General features: G+C 40.1%; 1 protein-coding gene across 3 annotated transcripts in view; it reads left to right on the top strand.

Annotated features, from left to right (window-relative positions):
• Gab2 (GRB2 associated binding protein 2) overlaps positions 1-21,060 on the top strand; it is a 200,607-nt gene that overhangs the window by 75,987 nt on the left and 103,560 nt on the right. Inside the window, exon 1 of one of the 3 annotated variants that reach the window (XM_058578567.1) lies at positions 3,654-3,778. The exons of the other annotated variants lie outside the window; for them this stretch is intronic. The gene's annotated coding sequence lies outside the window, so the exon portion shown is untranslated. Of the gene's footprint in view, positions 1-3,653; positions 3,779-21,060 lie in introns of those variants that run through there. 3 annotated transcript variants of the gene reach the window in all.

The raw sequence follows: 21,060 nt of genomic DNA, 5'->3' as shown, positions 1-21,060 counted from the left end.
ATCTCTATGACGTTCAACTTCCTCATCTGTAAAATGGGAATAACAGTTACTTTATGGGTTTGTTATAGAGTATTTATACAATGTCTGGCACCTGGATACGCTATATTATTTCTTGTTGTTCTCTTTTATTAGATCTCTTTCTGGGGAATAAGGATATGGGATACTCATAAAAAGTCTGAATAAGGGGCCGTTTGAATCTTACAAAGGATATTTTTGAGTACAGAGCTCTTCTTTCGGCACCTCAGCAGATATACTGCTTTCTCTTTGGCTGGTCTGGTCAGTCAAATATCAAAGCCCAGCCTTTGTCTGTGAAGCATTATAGTCATTCTGCCTATTATTTTCTTTGTAGCTGCCAACTAGATTGTCCTAGGTCTCTGGAAGCAAACTCTAACATCTAGCAATTATTTGCTAGTGAGGATCTTGTGAACAAAAGTGTGAGTTGGGAAAGGAGTATATGAGAAAAGAGAAAAGACAGTTGTCTGTTTAGTGTGGAGTACCAAATACAGGTTGGTAGGGAAGAGTGGGGAATTCAATTAACCTATCTGTTTTTTGAAATTCAGCCCTGAGAAGCATCTATCTGTGTGTAGACTGGTAGGATGAGATCAAGTCAATGTCACTCATTACATACTGGACATGCCTCCCACTTGGTCCTTTTCTCCCTTCCTGAGAGTCTCCCTTGCATTTATTTCAGTCTGGGAGGCTGGCCTCTGTTTTCCTTTTGTCTACTAAGGATTCTATGGACTTCAACATTTTCAAACCTATTTATAGGCCTTCCTACATCATCCACATAGCCTTGAGAATCTGAATCTGGATATTCAATGAGGTTTGGTTACAAGAGATGTAGAACAGAGATAGGACCAGCAACAAGCACTTATACTTGACTCTTCTTTATACCACTTTTTTTTCCCCAACTAGATTCTCAAACATCTTTTGGATTGCCTCTCCGAAGCCTGGTGACTACTTAATTCTAACCTAAATCTCTCCTAACACATAAGTATAGCTCAAATTTTATTCTATTTTCCCAGCCTTCATATTTTTTGTTTTCTTTGGGGTTTCTAATTGCCTTTTTTTTTCCCAAATGAAGAAAGATGCATCGCCAAGGTCACTTATCTTCATAATCATACCATTGGTTATAGGGAAATGACTTACATCTTGACACATTCTTCTCTAAGTTCATAAAACTCCTGTTCTAATTTCAAGGACTGCAACCATTTCACTGAAGTTTTAGGTTAAATATTTTTACTTGAGTTGCATGTCATCCTCTTTCTTAAGATCCTTTTAAATTTTGCTATAAAGCATCCTTAGTAATTTTTTCCGAAGAGCACTTGGAAGGTAAACGTTTTAAGTCCTTGCATATCTAAAATGCTTAAATACTTTGCCATGCTATTCATTAAATAGTCCTCCAGGTATCACCTCCTCCACCTCTGTATTTCCAGAGCCAAGGACCAAGCTTGGGGCCTTGAGCATGCTATCTGCTACTGAGCTAAATCCTCAACCCCAAGGAATCATCTTTATTTCTGTTCATCTTCCTGCCCTACTTTTCTTCATCTCCAGTCCTGCTCTATCCAAAGTCACTAGGCACATGTGTCTTTTGAGTACTTGAAATCTGAGTTATCTGAATTAAGATGTGTTTAAGTATAAAATACATACCATGTTTCAAAGACTAAGAGCCAAAAAAGGAAAAGAAAATATCTCATTTTTATATTGATTATGTGTTGAGAATATTTGGATATATTGGACTAAATAAAATATATTATTATCATTATTTTTTTTAGTTGTAGTTGGACACAATACCTTCATTTTATTATTTTTACGTGGTGCTGAGAATCGAATCCAGGGTCTCGCACGTGCTAGGTGAGCACTCTACCACTGAGCCACAACCCCAGCCTTAAAATATATTATTAACATTAATTTCACCTGTTTCTTTTTATTTGTTAAATGTGACTACTAGAATTTTTTTAATTATACATATGCCTTGCATTATTATATTTCTGTTGGACAGTGCTGCCAAGGTCAGCAAGGAGAAGTGTGGGCTGTATGTGTGGCCTTACCTCATGCCTCTTCACTTGGGGTGCCTGCAGATATGTTGACGTTGTAGTGACCTGCAGTGTAGTACATCTACCAATATCATGTTGTCTAGTTCCCTTCTTTTGAAGTGTTAAAGTTTCTAGTCTTGTATTTTTCTTCACTTTTCCCTCTCTATTCACCCTAAACGCAGTTATTCCTTTATTTCTTCTTGTACTATTTTGCCACTTCTTTGGGATTTAGGAGGATGGAGAAATAAACATTTTCAGTCTTCCAACTGGAAAATAGATTTTACTCATTTCAATCAGTATTTTGAACAATATTATGGTCATCTCTATATAAGTCTGTCTACATCTCTAGATATTTTCTTTAGATAGAATTCTAGAAGTAGACACACTGGTTTAGATTAGATGAATTTCTTAAAGCTCTTGATATAAACATCAACAAATGGATTCTGCCAAAAAATACTAGTGTGGGTTGTTAGTGGGTTATTCCATGAAAGATGGGAGCAGTTACCCAAGAAGTACCCACATTCACATCTGCTTTTGTGGAAAGCATGACCTCTTTTCTGAATCACTTAACTTTTCTGAATTTTCATGTAGAATTAATTTTATTTGTAGAATTAAGACAGCCAGGCATGGTGGCACATGCCTGTAATCCCAGCTGCTAGGGAAGTAGAAGCAGTAGGATTGCTTCAAATCCAGTCTCAGCAATTTAGCAAGACCCTAAGCAACTCAGTGAGACCCTGTCTCTAAACAAAATACAAAATAGGGCTAAGGATGTGGCACAATGGTTGAGTGCCCCTGAGTTCAATCCTTGGTACCAAAAAAAAAAAAAAAAAAAGAAAAGAGAAAAATTAGGATAATTGTTTCCTGAAGCAATGTATAAGAAAGCTCACTGAAAATATTATTTTCAGTAATTCATGTCAGCAGGCATTTGAGAGCTTCTTATTTGTATCAAGTCCATGTGTTCTACTAGAACTATGGAGGATATGGACCCTGGCCTCAAAAACTAATTGTTCTTGAAGGGAAAGAGTGGAAGATAAGTCACATTCCTAAGAAGCTACTATGAGTCTTTTTGTGATACATGATAAGAGGTGTAGACAATGTGTTGAAGGGGTTTAGATAAAGAGTGCTTGCATTCTAGTTAAAAGATCAGGGACAGCAGCCTGGAAGAGGCAGCATTAAGGTAGCCCTTGAGGGGGCAGTATATTTCAACACAGTCGGGGAGGAAGGTGGGGCTGCATGAGGTGTGGATAAGCCTGAGCGCAGGTGCAGGGCTGGGCTTAGGGCAGGTCAGTTGAGAGCGTTCCCTAGAGTGTAGGCAAAACAGAAGGAGAACTGAAATTGTAGGTTGAAATTTCTGTCTCTGTGAATATAGTTATTTGTGCATGCCACAGGAGGGAGTGATTCCTGTATTTATTTCTATGGGGCTTCCATAGAGAAGGCGGAGAGAAACGATTTCCTTTAGGTTTGGGTCCAACCAGCATTTGTTAGGCAAGAGATTGTCTTATGCATAGGAGCAAGAGCACAGTGTACCTAGCCTTTGCTTCCTTTCTCAGAGGCTGGGGATTCTGAGGTTCTTCTAAGCAGTTCTAGGACCATTTCACATTGTACTTACCCAGTCAGATAAGAACTTAGATCTATAATTTTGAGGAAGAAAGTTCCTGAAGAGAAGGACAACAGAGACAAGGACAGGCTGGCAATGAGAGAGAATACTGCTGGAATTAGACCTTTGGTATCGTCGTGAAAAGGTGAGGAGTTTGTTTTCTATCCATCTTTCTGTCCTCCTTACTGGAAGTTCATTGTCATCTCACAGTTGTTTGGTACCATCGGGTTGTTCTCCAACAATCTAGAATCCTTTGGGGTAGCACTCTCCCCCCATGCCCAAGATTTTTTCATCATTAACAACATTCATCCTTTCCTCCCTTCCTCCCTTCCTCTTTTCCTTCCTTCCGTCTTCATCCCCAATCTAATAATTCTCTTTCTTGTTGCCTGTGAAAAATGAAGTCAGATTCCCAGGCCTGGTTTTCAAGGTGGCCCCAGCCTGGCAGGTGGCGTCAACTTGCCAGTACCATCTTTTTTACATTGTATTCTGTTACCTTGAGTCTCTGCGTTAACATCTCTCATCTGCTTCTCACATAAGCATCTGCTTCATTTATTCATGTACCCAACACTTATTGAATGCCTCTCATGTGTCATTTTTTTCCTGGAAACTTACTGAGCAATTGCTGTCTTGTAGGCCTTGTTGTAGAGCTTGTGAACCGAGAAATAGGAGAGGGGATCATCTTGGTAAATGAAGAATTACTATGAAATATAGTTGAGGAATCAGTGTGACATACTTAATGTGGATATAACAAGAGGCATTTCTGCAGTCTAGTCTCCTTGAAAAATCATTGCCTTTGGATGTGCTGATCTGGATCACTAGTAGACACTGGAATCTAAGCATTTCTGTTAAATTCAAGTATGTGGCCAAGTGGAAACTCTAGTGGTCCAAAACTAGGGTCATCAGCTCCAGGACTGGATGATGGTTTCTTAAAGGATGTGACTCACATGTGTGAGGCAAGCGCTCTACCACTGAGCTACAGCCCCAGCCCCCCTAGCAAGACTTTTGAAGAAAGAGTTCTAAATACTAAGGTGAATGGCACAGAAATGACAGAAACCTGAAGAAAATTGCACCCTGTTTGTAAGAAGAAAAATAAAGACCAGTAAGAGGCAGTGTGCAAATGGTGTAAATGAGGTATCTTGTCATTCAGTGCAAGGTGATTCTCAGCCTTATTTCATCCTACTAGGCCTAAGATAAAGACTGTCTCCAGTTGCTGTTATTAGCCACAGAAAAATAGCCACTCACTGTTCTTTATTCAGTGGGGGAAGCTTACCCATCTCTCAAAATCCTGAGGTTTTAGGATTTGATGGTATATTTTGATTCAAATTGGACAGTCAGATTACAGACTTTTCTAAGAAGACCTAGCTTGGTCAGCAGAATAGAAAACATCAAGAATGACATCAGTCTGTTGATCTTTGAAGGGAACACCCAAAGATGTTCAACACAACTGTTTGTTCTTTTTTTTTTTTCATTTCACACCTGGTGCAGTCAGGAAGTTACATTTAGAAAAAACAATTTTCTCCTTCAAAACAAAAATCTCCCGGTCAAAAAAGAAAAAAAAAGCACTTATTCATCCACTATCCGGAAGAACTCATTCATTGGAGCTGATTGTTCACATTTGTAGAATTTTGAATTTTGTAGATGGAAGGGGACTTAGAGTTGAATAAGGTCTTCAAAAGGAAACAAAAGGCTCTTGCTTTCAGTATGAACAGAGTTCATTCACAAGACAGTTTTTCCTAATCTATGAGGAGTGATTTCAGACAATTAGCTAATTGGTTGAGGGAGGTGACCTATCCCTTTGCAAAGGGCAGTCTGCTCTAAGGGGTCCACATAAAGAACACATCCTAAGCTTTCCAGGACAGCCAGGAGCAGCCCCATCAATCCTCCCATGTAACAGCCAGTCGTAACCACAGAGGAACAGTGCATTTCACTGGAGAGCAAAGCCATGAAAACCCTAGCAGCTGCCAACAGCTGATCGCTGCCACCACCAGCTCAGTGTTGTTTGGGGCTTTGAAATATTTCCAAACCATCTTCTAATTTGTGCTATTGTAAGGAGATAAGTGACCTTCTAGAAATAGTCTGCTGTTTTATTTTTTAATTGTTATCAGATGCTTAGTCTGTTAAAATGACATTCATCTATTTAGTAGAAAACAAGAGCAGGACTCATTTGTGACCATCTTGAAACCTCAGATGGGTACAAAAAAGAAAAGGAAGGAAGGGAAAATTCCTGTAGGAAAGGTTAAAATTTTTTGGATTTGAAATGTGAAGAAATTGAGAATAAAATATGGTTAGAGATTTCAAGAAAGAAATCAGGAGAAGATAACTGAAAGGATTACATAAGGTGAATTCCTCTGTCCCTAGTCTGAGAGGCAATGAAACTGAAGTGACTTTAAAAAAATATATATATATATCATTAAGAGGTAGTCAGAATGTGAAGTGTTATGAGAATGACCAGGACCATCAAAAGATGACCAATCCCTCAAATCAAAACAACCCCAGGTGATCAAGAGACTTGGTTTTTGTAGCACTCTGTGTGTCCTTGTTAGTATAATAGTTAAAACTCAGGACTTTGGACCTGTCAGACATGGGCTTGAATTCTGTTTCTGTCGCCTATTTACTTTATAACCTTGGCTGAACACTTGGTAAGGATTTATCTCAGGAATACTTCCAGTTTATGTAAGAGAAAGCTGACTGATAGTAGTTTAAACAAATAGTTCATTTTTCTCATATTACAAAAAGTCTATAATAAGCAGTTGCTGCCTTTGGTTTGGAGAACCAGAGTTGTGATCAAGGATGCTTATTCTGTCTTCCCATCCATTGTGTTGGCTTTCAACCTCATGGTACCAAGAAAACTTAAAAATTTTTCAGGAGCCCCCAGAAGATTTCTACTTGTGTCTTCCTGTCCAGAATGGTAACATGTGAGTTCTAACCCTCAGTTAGAAAGGAGGAAAATTTGACTGGGGTTGTGGCTCAGTGGTAGAGCGCTTGCCTAGAAGGTGTGGAGCACTGGGTTCGGTCCTCAGTACTACATAAAAATAAAAAGTAAATTGGAGATATTGTGTCCATCTACAACTGAAAAATATATTTAAAAAAAAGAAAGGAGGAAAGTAAATGTTCTATGTTTCTAGACTCTAACATGGAGGTAAACAAGGAAAAAGGGGGCGGGGGTTGTGAATAGCTATCACATTATCCAGCCAGCAGTGTAGTGTCTGGTGCATCATTTAATTAATATTAAAGTTATGATGATGATGATGGTAATAGAGAACCTGTCTCATTGTGCTCCTCTGAAGATTCAAGAATGATATTTAACACTTTTTACTTTATGAAGTACTTTTTCTGTGAAATAAGTTTGTTAATGGTTATTGTCATTATTACATGTTTAGGAATTTCTTGATGATTGATCCAAAGAAAGGTCAATCATTAAGGAAAGCATATGTACTCTGTGTCTTCATACTGTCCTGGCCTAGCACCAGGTCTAATGCCTACAAAGTCTTCCCAGCCCACTCAGAACCACAGCAGTTGCTTACTCCTTTAAATTCCTAATATCACTTCTGACACATACTGTTTGTCTCCTACTTTATATGTATGGCTTCTTAGCTAGGCTTGAAACTCCTTAATTTTAGGATCTACAATAGAAAGTGCCCTATGTAGGAGGAGTTCAGTTGCTGTTTGTTTATTGACAGAATATTTTCTACTTTTCACTGACAGCTAGACTTGAGGTAGAGTAAGGATGGAGAGTAATTAGAAAGATGGTTTCTTCTATGGGTAGAAATTTTATTTTCTCTTGCCCAATGTTCCACCATTCTTTCTCCAGCTTCTGTCTTCTTGATTTTTTTTCCCCACTAAGAGGAAAGTGTACTTCATTTCATTTTTTATTTAACTTTCTAGCCATTTCTTAACTAACTCTTAACTCTGACTTAGCTGTGGCCCTGATTCTGGTAGGGCAAAAAACTCCTAACTCCTGACTGCCATCTCTTTTTTTTTTTTTTTTTTTTAGATTCAAACAGCAACTCTTTATTCCCGAACTCACACCAGCCGTCTACAATCACGTTCTGGGGAAATCCACGTTCTCTGCCCAAATCCACCTCCACTGGGCTTCTATCTCCAAAATATACTGTCTGAATCCCGTGACAACTCAAGGGGAACTCAGGCAGCAGGATACGCCCTATTCCCAGCAGGAATAATCTTAAACCTTAAACCTGGAACCTAAACCAGGAACCCCCTAATCCGCCTTGGTCCTTGAGCAAGGTCACCTACATTCAATGTCACTGCAACATGGGGTACGCTGGCAAGGAAATTGTCATACCTACTTGGCTAATGGCTCCCAGCATCTCCCCCCTTCTGATTAATTAAACAACAAGCAATGTGGCTTAAGGACCGTGCCTGGTAGGTTGTCCAATTCAACATATGGTTCTTACCCGTCATCGGAAAACTGACCTTTAGGCGTCAGCCTCCTGTCTTAGGTTGATACCACTGCAATTGAATCATACCCGTCACTGACTACCGGTCCAGCATACAGCCATACTTGTGGATAGGTCTATGCACCAGTGGGGGGGGGGGGTGAGGTTCTTTGCCTCACCTCTGTTGGCCCCCAAATTTGGCCTTGGTGCCAGTGGGGGAGTGAAGTTAATGTGGCTTAAGGACCGTGCCTGGTAGGTTGTCCAATTCAACATATGGTTCTTACCCGTCATCGGAAAACTGACCTTTAGGCATCAGCCTCCTGTCTTAGGTTGATATCACTGCAATTGGATCATACCCCTGACTGCCATCTCTTAAGACTACAGCAGAAGGCAAATCCTTGCAAAATAGCTTCTATGGTGCTTTGTGCACACTCTGTCACTGTTTGGGGAGGCATAAGAGTCAAGTAGTATTGGGTGAGAAAAACAAATCCATTCACTGAAATCAACACTGAGGAGTAAGTGATTTTCTGATCTTTGATTAGACCAAATGCTCAGAATGTGTAGGGATCTTGGAACCTAACTGTATTAGATGAACTTTTAGCAAGGAATGTTTACTAGCAAAGATAGCTGCCCAGTCCTACATTCCTTCCATATTGTTCGTTGCTACTTCTAGTTTTAAAAGCTGCCCAGTGGGAGCTAGGGATGTGGCTCAAGCGGTAGCGTGCTCGCCTGGCATGCGTGCGGCCCGGGTTCCATCCTCAGCACCACATACAAACAAAGATGTTGTGTCCGCCGAAAACTAAAAAATAAAAAAATAAATAAATATTAAAATTCTCTCTCTCTCTCTCTCTCTCTCTCTCTCTCTCTCTCTCTCTCTCTCTCAAAAATAAATAAAGAAGTACATTTTAAAAAATAAAATAAATAAAAATAAAAGCTGCCCAGTGAGCCAGGTGAGGTTGTGCACACCTGTAATCCCAGCAACTCAGAAGGCTGAGACAGTAGGATTACAAGTTCAAAGCCAGCCTTGGCAACTTAAAGAGGCCCTGTCTCAAAATTTTAAAAAAGGGCTGGGAATATAACTCAGTGGTTAAGTGCCCCTGGATTCAAACCATGGTATATAAAAAAAAAAATTACACAGTGAAATACAGATATCAGAGTAATCACAGGCCTATATGTGGACTGGAAGTGTAGCTCAGTGGTAGAGTACTTGACTAGTACGTGGGAAGTCCTGGGTTCAATCCCTGGTACCTCCCTCCCCCTGACACATACAAAGAGAAGAAAATTTAAAAAAACAAAAAACAAAACAAAACAAAAAAAACCAACCAGCCAAATTTCTGAATAGTCAAATTCATTGATTTTCTTCTTTTTACCATGACCCTTAGATTTTAGAAATAAAAATGAGTACCTGCTAACATATTTAGTTAAATTTATATTAAGTCATTAATCCAATTATTTTGTTTGTTTATTTAGCTCTTAAACTGTACAAATACCATAGATTTCCTATCATCATATTTCTCATACTTGTAGCCACTTAGTTTTCCCATACTTTTAATTCCTGTCCATTTTTTTCTCTGTTCAATGATGGTTGTTTAAACATACCAAATGAAATGCCAGTTGTGGTACCTGTATTTCCAAGGTTTAAAATTTAAAAGCAAAACACAAAATCCTAATACCTATAAAGCAGTTTGCCAAGGCTGTAGAGGGTTACTGTTTCAGTGAATTAATCTTCCTCCCTTCTGTTGTAGAGAATAGGAAGAGTGAGCCAAAGTCAGGTGGAGCTGTCCACTTTCCCCAGGACTACCTGGTAGGTCTTATAGTGTAGTTTGCAAATGTGAGTCCGGGAGTACACTGCACAGTGAGGGAAAGCCAGATCTCCAGGGTGGGTAAGATAAGACAAGAGGAAGCTGAGATGAAACCCCTAGACCTTAAAAAAACCTTGTGAAGACCAAAAAGCAGTACAGAGATACAGGAAATTGTGGTGTCACATAATCCAAAGGATTTAGGAGGAGCATTTAGGAAATAAGGAATGCTCAGCTGCCTCAAACACTGCCAAGAAATAGCAAAGATAAGAGCAGCAACAACAAAAGTGTCTGTGGGATTTTACCACCAAAGAAAGATCACCCATGGTGAAGTCTTATTGTTCTCCTTACCCAGTCTCCCTAGGCCCTAATCACATAGGACCACCTGCATCTTGTTTTCCAGTGTTCTTGCACATCTGGCTTCCATTGGGTATAAAAATATAATTCTAAAAGATCTTTGGTCTCTAATTATTCATTTTGATTCTAAAAGAAGGACTTAGTCCTTATGTTGTCTGCCCATTTGGAAGATGATTAGTGATAAGATTATGCTTTCTAATTGGGATCCAAAACCTCAGGGTGTATGGATGGGATGGCAGAGTGAGCATGGTTAGAGGTCTACCAGGGCCCCAGGCAGGCTCTGAAACATGTCCAATGCCCCACCTTACCCGCCACTTCTATCATTCGGAGGGCTTGCCTTTCCCATTAAACCATGTTCAGTACTGCAGGGAATGCCCTGGTGCCTGGGCTCAATAAATGGCATAACTAGGCCTTTGTAGTTCACCTACAAAGGGAAAACAGGGAAGGCTCTGAAAACAAACTCCTTTTTCCAATTTCTTCTCAGACCCCAGGGCCTGGGGAAACTCCACATGCCTGTTTCTGCCTCTGGGCACCTACAGAAAGGTTCTTTCTCCACTCCCCAGTTGCTACCTTTTAGTCTCCTGATGTTGCGTGTTCGTTCCCTGCTGTTCGTGCTCTATGTGTTGCATTACTCACACGTGCCTTCAAGCACAGATGAATTTCCTGCATTCCATTGCCATTTCTGTGCAGGCTTTCCAATCCTTTAAATCTTCCTAGACAGTCAAATTGTGGGGTTTATTCCTTGATAAATAAAATTCACTTAAACACAGGCTATCGTTTGTACTACTGATCCATTTCTCCTACCATTTGAATCAAGCCCTGTGTGTGTGAAGGGCTGGGGCTGCTCCTTCTTTCTGTGCAGAGACTTACATGAATAGGGTGCCTGGAACACAGTGAGGATTGATAATTGTTGCACTAAAATTTAAATCATACCAGGTACCCTGGTAAGATTTTGCTGGGCAAGTGAAGCTGGCATGAAGTGGGCCTCTCTAGCTTGGTGTGCAGGGAGAGTCCCAAGTCTGGTAACTTCCTGAGCCACTTGTTGAAAAACTAGGGGCCCTCACCACTTGCCTCCAACAGCTTGTATATTTTTAGTCCTGCTTTTCATGTTAGTTTCCCGTTAACTGCTTGCAGGAAATCTTTTCTTGGACATAATCTGCCCATTTCCTGAAGTCTTCCTCTCCACATTGTGTCAGTTTGGGTATGAATCAAGTCAGCAATTTTGGAGAGGACTTGTTCTCTTCCCTGCTACAGCCTCCCCCCTTTGTGGGACACCAAAAAGCTGCCTTTCTTGTCTTTTCTAGGGGTGAAGGGAGGAGGGGCAAGCCCTCCATGTGTGTCAGCCTCTTAGGCTGCCTGACACAAATGTCCTTTTGTGTATGGAAGGGACATGTGTGTGTTTTCCCTTTCCAATGGACACTTTGATTTCTTAGGTCCGGATGGTACCCTCTGAACTAGAAGCAATGGTGTGGCATACAGAGCGTGCTTAGTGAGGAGGCTGTAGTGGCAGCCACCATTTTCTCTTTTCTGCCTCTGCCCCTACCCTTTGTCCATTGTGAGTCTGGTCTGATTAGAACCAGCCTAAGATAATCCCTTCTAGGCCCAGAGCCTCCTGGGCACTTTCCTTCTTACCTGGAGGACTTCAAACCTGGAGACAGGGATTTTCCATGATGAGGATAACAACTCCTAATATTTCTGTAATGCTGGTTTTTAAACATGGTCTGTGTTTTTAGGAACTAAAAATCTGACTTTGTTCACTTTTGGATGAAAAGATTCCCATTTCAGTTCTGGCCCTGCTGTTTAATAACTGTGAGACTTCAGGCAAGTGATAGGACTAATAATAGCTCCTACTTCATAGAGTATTTCACAGTTTAAATAAGAAAATATATGTAAAGTGCCTGGTGTGTGGGAACCATCCAAATGTCAACCAAAAAGGGAAAAGGGGAGAGGTTATTAAGTGAGACCATTGTAAATCAGTATGCTATGCGCACAATGCTGAGCATACTAGTTGCCTTGTGATCTGAGGTCTCAGGGCAAGCCTTTTCCCTTCCCTCTGAAGCTTCGCCTTCACCTGGATAATCATTCTGACTATTCCTTTTTTCCCTCCATCATCCTGCAAGGTAATATGTAAGGTATTATTCCTTGTAAGGTAATATGGCTCTCTTATCTCAAATCCACCCACTTTCTCTTGGGGCACCCCCTAGCCCAGTGCTCAGCATCACGTAAGGCCCAGCATCTACTTGTATTAGGTACTTGCTGTGAAAAACTCCAAAATGCAAACCCATTCCCCAAGGGCCTGCCTCCAGGCACTCAAACTGATTCCTTGATTTATATACCCAGGTATCAGTGCAAGAAATGGAAACCAAGGTAGAAACTTTAAACAGGAAGGAATTTAATACATGAAATTCAGCAGTTAGCTGTTTTCCTAGTCTAGAAGTCCATGCCCTCCCAGGACACCACTAGAGTGATCAGCTTAACATCCCACCTCCATTCCATGAACTGCAGTTCAGGACTGGGAAGGTCAGACTTGGGAAGCTACTAATGCAAGTGCCCCACAGCACTTGGGAAGCTGGAGAACACTTCAAATGTGCTTGCCAGCAGAAACAAAAAATGGCCAAAAGAGCAGGAAAAAGGTCTTTGCCTCACTTCCAAGTCTTGTATGAATGCAAATATTTGGCAGATTAACTGCAAGTGAATATGGTAAAGGTGATTTTTAGTTTTCCAGAATTTCTAACTAGAAGGGGAGTGGAGTAGAGGTCGAGGGAGCCAATGTACAGTACACAGCAGCCAGCTTCATCTAGAAAGTATTTTATGGAGCAGTGCCACAGGATGAAAGCTGGATGAGAAAATCCAAACAGCTCCTCTACATCTAGTTATTACCTTACAAACGCAGACTCACTTCCATAAAATCATGTTGTCCATGGGAAATCCTCCACGTCTCCCCGTGGCCTCTAAAGTCTCATTGCCCCTGCAGCTTGCCTTGTACTTATTCAGGACACCTAATATTCTTAACAGATGTTTGAATGAGCGCCTTCCCTGTGTGTCAGATGCTGTCCTAGACAAAGGGAGACAAAGTCAAAAGAGAAAAGCAAGGCCTGGCATCCAAAAGTTCATGGTAGTCTAGTGGGGGACAAAGTAATGAAAATAGTTGCAAAATCATACTATAAATGTTAAAGGGATGGTTCCTCAGAAAATAGATGAAATGCACATATACCAAACTGGGGGAGAAAATGAGGATGAATGTGAAAGGGCTGCACATACTCATGTAAAGACTAAGTGTAAAGGACTTTTATGAAAAAGAAAAGCCCGAGTCTGGCCATATAAACTCCATGATCTACTTTTCTCAAATTATCCATTCTAGATACAAGATCACAAGATGTTCTTTATTTTTCCTCACAGTACTTAATGGCAGTTTTCAAACATACAGCAAAATTGAAAGAATTTTAGCTGGGTGCAGTGGTGCATGTCTGTAATCCCAACTACTCAGAAGACCAGAGCAAGAGGACTTCAAATTCAAGGTCAGCCTGAGTGACTTACCAAGGCTGTCTTCAAATTAAAATAATAATAATAATAATAATAATAATAATAATAGGTGGGAATGTAGCTTAGTGGTGGGTGGAAGACTTGCCTGGCATGTGTGAGATCCTGGGTTCAATCCAAGTACTGCGATAAATAAATAAACAGATAATTTTATAGCTGATACCCACATATTAGTTATATAAATTCTGTCATTAATATTCCACCAGTAAGGTAATAACTAGATGCAGAGGAGCTGTTTGGATAGGTATACTTGCTCTCGTATACCTATCTATTTATCCCTCTCTCCATCCATTTCCCATCTTATATTTTAAAGCATTTAAACTAAATCAAACACATTATCCTTTTCTCCCTAAATAATTTAGTATGCATGTCATTGACTGCGATTCCATATGTGTTTAGTATTTCTTTGAGGTAAAATTTACATGGAAATTTTTTTGAGTGAAATGTTCAGATCTTAAGAGAGAATTCTTGAGATTTGACAAGTGTAATTCAAGTTCTTATCAAGGTAGAAAACATTATTATCCTGGAAAGTTTTCTTATGCCCGTTCTAAAATAGTAGCCCCCTAGGAGCTACCACCATTTTGATTTTTTTCCTATCTACCATGGGTTGATTTAGCATGTTTTAGAATACCATAGAAACAGAATCTTATGGTGTGTACTCTTGTACAAGGCTACTTTCATTCATTATAATACTTTTTGAGATCCCTCCATGTTGTTGAATGTATTTATAGACCAGTCCTTTTTATTGCTGCATACTATTCCATTGCATAAATATACCAGGTGATTTATGCATCTTCTGGATTGATACCTGTGCTGTTTCCAGCCTTCAGCTACTAAGAATAATTCCATTCTGAATTTTTTGTGTCCTTTTTAATAGACTTATTTTTTCCCAACACTTTTAGATTTACAGAAAAACCAAAAAGATAATACAGAGTTCCCATATGCCTCACACCTAGTTTTCCCTATTGTGTTATTCATTTTTTTATTACCATAACGAAATACACAAGGCAGGCTGCTTATGAAGAAAAGAGGGTTATTGAACTCAGAGTTTTGAAATTTCAAAGGCCTGGCACTGGCAATGGCTCAGCTCCCCTGTGCTATGTCACATCGTGGCAGATGGAGATGGTGGCAACACATATGGGGCAGATTGAACAAAAATAGGAAGCCAGAGAGCTGCTGGGTGGGGCCAGGCCTGAGTTTCTATAATAAACCATTTTTTTATGTCACCAGGGATTGAACCCAAGTGTGCTTAACCCTGAGCCCCAACCCCAGCCCTTTTTAATTTGGGGATAGGTCTTGCTAAGTTGCTTAGGGCCTCACTAAGTTGCTGAGGCTGGCCTCAGACTTGCAATCCTCCTGTCTCAGCCTCCCAAGCTACTAGGATTACTGGCAGTGTAACCACTGCACCCAGCTATAATAATCCTTTTAGGAGAACTAACCAGGGTTCCGCAGGAAGCACTTGAATCCCTTCTGAAGGAACACCCTCACTTGACCTAGGACCTCTCGCTAGGCTCCACCTCTTAAAAGTTCAGTCTCTGACACCACTAATCTGCATATTGGGCCTCCAGCATGTGAACATTGAGGGGACATCCAACACCTTAGCACCTGTTGTTAACATCTTACACACAATGTACTCCCTTTAAAATTTTTTTTCCTTAAAGTTCTTTTTTTTTTTTTAGTTGAAGATGGACATAATACCTTTATTTGTATTTTTATGTGGTGCTGAGAATCAAACCCATTGCCTTCCACATGTGAGGTGAGTGCTCTACCACTGAGCTACAACCCCAGCTCTTTAATGTTCTTTTTAAGGCCCCTTTTGGCTTAGTGTTTTTAACAGATCATTATTTGGGAAGACTGCAGATGTGGAGCTATCAGTAAATATCCTGTTTGTCATCCCCTTGAGATTATCCACCCAGAACTTGTTCTATCAAGTAAGCTGGACACACAAGTGCCTAGCAGTTGGGTTATATATCATTCCTGAGAGTTTTGCTCAGGGAAAGGTCCTGGGTCTGGTCCTTAAGCCTGCAACTGAAGGGGACAGGCTTTGTCCTGATCACCCTACCCTCACTTTCTGGCTTTTCCTCTTCTGGGCCTTCCTCTCACCTCAAATGAATTCCCGACAAAGTTAAAATGCTTTTTTCCAAAGCATAATTTACTGTTAGAACAACAATTAATTTTGGTGTTGTACTTTCTAGTTTATAAAGCTCTTTAGCATTAATTGCTTCTTCATTTCAATGTATATGTTGTACCCATCTTCTGAAAACTAAAGTTCAAAAAAATTAATTACTTCTCCAAAGTCACACTTCTAGTTATTATATCTAGTTTGGGATGTAAACTTAACACTGTCCTACCCTTGAATCCTGATGTTTTTCTCTATATTCTTTCTATTAAAAGTTGTGAACTACCTATTGCTTTTTAAGGCAAAGTTCAAACCATTTAGCACATCAGGTAAGGCCCACTGCAGTTGGCTTCAGCCTGCTTTTCCATTCCCATGGACGGCTTCCCTGTGGGCTCCAGGAATGGCTGTATGGTTTTTCCCCAGCACTTTATGACTGTTGCTCCCTCTGTGCATTTTAATATTTTCCCATTTATGTTTAGGATATTTTTTTCTTTCTTCCTATCTAGATTCTGAACTTTGCTTCTGGGAATATTTTCCATCCTTAAGACTCATCTCAGATACTGTGGTCTTTATATGAAGCATCTCCTGATCCCTTCTCTGCTTCCCTCATTTGTCCCTAGCTTTGAGGTGCTCAGGGCCTCATTCTGTTCACAAATTAAACTTTCAGGACCCAGGAGACCCATTCCATATTAAGATGCAAAAAAATAATTAAAACATGATCCCTTGAAATTACTTCTAGTCCATTAGGGGAATGAGACATGTAGAGGAGTGTTGATAAAATATCATGAGGATAAAAACTGACTCAGATATAGATTTATTAAGTTCCCACTGTATACCCAGCACAGATGCTTAGTGCTTACTTGTAGGCTTCTATTGAATACTAGACACTGTGCACTTGGACTAAGTAGGAATGATCTTGAGCACAGTGGAGGGGGAGGTTCGTTCTCTCTGATTAAAGAGTATAGAAGGGGTCTCTGCTCAGTTAACTTGCTACCCAGTTTCTCCTCTTTGTTATCTATTGCTCTGCTAACACTTTCTGGCTTTTCCACTTCTAGGCCTCCCTCTTGCCTCCAACAAATACTCAACAAGGTTTTAAGACTTTTTTCCCCCAAAGCATACCTTATGCGAAAACCTTGCTGGTTGTTCTTTGGACATATTTGAGATAGCAAATTACAAAATGAATTCTCAGGTGATCTAAACATTCTCTGTAATAACATTTCATTAACTCAACAAAAGTAACCAAGGTCTTCTTCTATGAGTGTGTCTTTATCTGAGAATACAAAGATGAACACACTGTAATCCTTGACCTCTGAAGTTCCTAGCAGAATGCAGACACCTTCAATGGCAAATAATAGCAAATAACATGAATTCTGTTTTGAAAAACATGGGACCATAAATAATTTAAAGTAACACTTTTTTATTCCAACAAGAAAGTCCTTCAAAGTACTTCCATGGTCATAATTTCAAATAGTCACTCCTCATTTAACTTTTTTTTTTAATTTACAGAAAAAGAAATTAGTACAAATTTAATTCAGTAGAGTATGCTACTTTTATCTTATTGACCTTTGACCACAATATATTATTTCATTTTATAAGGAAATCTACACAGATGCACAAACAAATCCCCCCAAAATTTGATCAGTGTGACGTTAAGTGATTTTCTCTTTTGACTGATGTTTGCTTCTATTGTCAAGTTGTAAAATGATTTTAAATGAGACACTCTTGTAACAATATGCATCTTCTATGAAAGATAGTGAAGAAGTTCTTTAGATGCAGGTTTGAAATAAACTTCAAAATATAATTTAAATGGGAAAAGCAAGGTACATATAACATATTATGATGTTAAATGGTACTGTACTTTGTATTATAAAAGGGAGATACATATATTTACTTTATAAAGTATCTCTAAAATGAAACACCAGAAACTGAAGACAATGATTATCTCTATAAAGCAGAAGAGGATGACTGGGATTAGGGTAAGGGGAGACTTGTTATTGTTTGCCATTTTATACCACTTGATTCTTGAGTCATCTTACTTCTTCAAAAATACAGTATTCATACCAGACATGGTGATGTGTACTGGTAGTCCCAATGATGTGGGAGGCTGGGGCTGGTGGATTGCTTGAGCCCAGGAGTTCAAGGCCAATCTGGGGAACACAGAAAGACTCTAATAAAATAAAATGAAAATGTTATAAAGAACAACAACAAAAAAAGGTTTGAGGATAGTTTATTGGAAGTTTATAGGAATAGAGTGTTATGAATTTTTTTCTTATTCATGTTATTATTACTGTCATTTTTTTTCTGGCAAAATCATCCTTAAAATATAATCTCTTTATCTTGTGATTTGACTGCTGACAATGTAGGGGTTATCAGGGTGTCGCTAAGTCATGTAGGATTCTTAGAAATCCCACACTTTAGGTTGGTAGTTGTTTCTGTGATCAGGAAGAAGGCACTTAAGAGCATAGATAGAGTTCTTAGAAACCTACCAGCATTACTTCTCAGGGCTCAAAGAATCAGAAGTTCGTTCTAGCACACCGCTTAGTGTGTGTTTGAATGCCCTCTGCAACAATGTGCACAGTGGTCCTTGTCACTGCAGGGCTGCTTGACACAATCAACAGAGCCACCAGCTAAGCTAGTCAGGGAGCACCCCAATGCCAGGGTTTCTGTGCTGTCTTGGGAAGATCACTGGACAAGTCGTCGGATTGCACATGGCTTCTAAAGTCTCAGCTCTTCCTCCTCTGAGTCTCTGTCTCTTCCTTTAGGCATTGGACTGTGTTGAGGATGGTAGGTACATGGCAGACTGCTACCACTGTCCCCTCCCCAGCTGTAATGGACATCACTTCTGGCAGATTTTATGATGGATAATCATGAAAAGGTCTCAGAATCCTTCTCAGCACCGTCTTCCAGGCAGTCAGAACACTTTCTGGCTTTTCTGTGCTGTCTGAGGTTATAAACACACTTACATCTTGGCAAAAAGATGGTAGTTATTCCCTTGCATTCTAAGGTTCTCAAGCAGCAGTGCCCTGGTAGGTATTTAACAGCAGGTTCTCAGGAGGAAAAGCAGCAGCAGCCACCCTCACCTGCAGCTTTGCTCATTTCCATGGTGTAAACTTTCTTATCATGGCTGATTTCAGTCTATCAAAGTGAAAATACTTGGGTTACATAATTTCTGAAAAATTAACAAGCACCTTTCATGACTAATAGAGGTTGATCCTAGCCATCACTGTAAAATTGATGATTTTGGATTAACTGGCCAAAGCCATAGTGAAAATGAAAACCACCATTCTCACTAGGAAATTTTATTTAGGGTCACAATTCCTATCTTGCAGTCTTTGGACCTGGTTGTCATTAAGACCTTGGTGAAATTATTTTACTTCCCTGTTCCTCAGTTATACTATCTGGGAAGTGGGAGTAACGATTCTTTGTTCTTAAGATTATACTGGGGGTGGGGCGTTGGGGTGTTGGGGCTGTGGCTCAGTGGTGGCGTACTTGCCTGGCATGTGTGAGGCACTGGGTTAGTTTCTCAGCACCGCATATAAATAAATAAAATAAAGGTCTATCAACAACTAAAAAAAATATTTAAAAAAGATTATAGTTTGTAATGAGAGAATGCGTAAAAACACTTAATAGAGTGTCTAGCATGTGGTTTGATCTCCAGACTGTTCCCCTTCCTTTAAGGGTAGGAAGCTGTTAGATTAGGCTGTGTCTTTTCTCTTTCCCACATGTGAAAGGCTTTTCTTTCTTTTTCTGTTATACTCACTTGACATTCCCTTTTCCCTTGCCTCTCACCTCTGGTCTAATGTGCTTAATCTTTTGAGTGAAATATGAATATTTAACCTTATCTGTTCTGGATATTTTATCCTATGTATGATCTGTCTAATCTTTGCTTAGTTTTCTGTGCTGTCTGAGGTTATAAACACACTTACAAATAAAGACCATCTCTGTACAAGCTTCTTGGACTGTCTCCAATCATAGTACCAGGAGCAAATGAATGCCAATAATTCCTGACTCTTAGGATCAAACTCACATCAGAGCTGTGACAGGAGCTGTTGACAGGAGGAATATTATACCTGGCAGTACACACTCATGACCAAAGACCTGGCAGCAGGTAGAAATAGCTTCACATTTTAAGAACACATTTGTTTCCCTTATACAAGTGGATGCTTCTCAAAAGTTGTTCCAAACTAGATTTTTTTTGTGTCTGTTTGTTTGTTGGTACTGGAGATTGAACCCTGGGGCACTCAACCACTGAGCCGGCACCCCTAGGCCTTCCCTTATTATTTTTTTTTCTGTATTTTATTTAGAGACAGGGTCTTGTTGAGTTGCTTATGGCCTCACTAAGTTACCTCAGCCTCCAGAGCCACTGGGATTAGAGGTGTGCACCACTGTGCCCAGCTCCCAAACTAGATTCTGACTAAAGTATATATCTAGTCTCCTCCCTTCTCTGGTATAGTGGCTTTAGGAACTGTGGGATCTCCCATGCAGTGTCTCTGTGTCACAGGAGTCAGTTCTCCAGACACTTACTAAATACGCATGTTGTGTGCTCTAGGCACTGCTGTGGGCTAGGAGCAAAAAAAAAAAAAAAATGGGAGACACCATTCTTGCCTGTAAGGCACTTATAATCCGCAGGTAGGGGACATGACTCAGCCAGCAGATGTAGCCTAGGGAGGTGTGTAGGAGAGCATCCTGGAAGAGGTGGCAGGGAAAACTGTTCCCCTTCTTTCCTCCCTCACAATACTTAGTAGGGTGCTATGGTTGCTGAGTCCTTGATCCAGGGTGATCCTGTCTACTCCCGCTGCCTCAGCTCCATTCCCATATGATGATCTGTGTCTCCCACCCATGTGTGAATTTTGGGGAACAAATCTGTGGCCTGTAGTTCACCTCTTTCAGAATGTTTTGAAGACCTGCAATTCTAAGTGTCTGCAGTTAAACCCAGTATCTCTGCTCCGGACCAAATCTCCCTGTGCTTCAAACCTGCTATAGATGTCACTGTTGGCTCAAGCTCTAAAAGCCTGCTGGTCATTCTTTGTTCATCTCACCGCCACATTCCAGTAATCACTAAGTTGTTTCCAGCCATTAAATACCTATTTGCATCATACTCTCTCTCCCCACTGTAGTCTAAGCCACCATCATTTCTCACTGGGACAATCGTCTCCCAGTTGACATACTTGATTATATCCTTCTTTATTTTCATATTTATAGAGAGATACATATA

This window comes from Marmota monax, unplaced genomic scaffold (genome assembly GCF_021218885.2).
Source record: "Marmota monax isolate L192 unplaced genomic scaffold, Marmota_monax_Labrador192_F-V1.1 WCK01_AAM20220418_F8-fsc00068, whole genome shotgun sequence".
Taxonomy (NCBI): Eukaryota; Metazoa; Chordata; class Mammalia; order Rodentia; family Sciuridae; genus Marmota; species Marmota monax.
The sequence above is the reverse complement of the archived record's forward strand: the minus strand, read 5'-3'. Positions and strand labels throughout refer to the sequence as shown.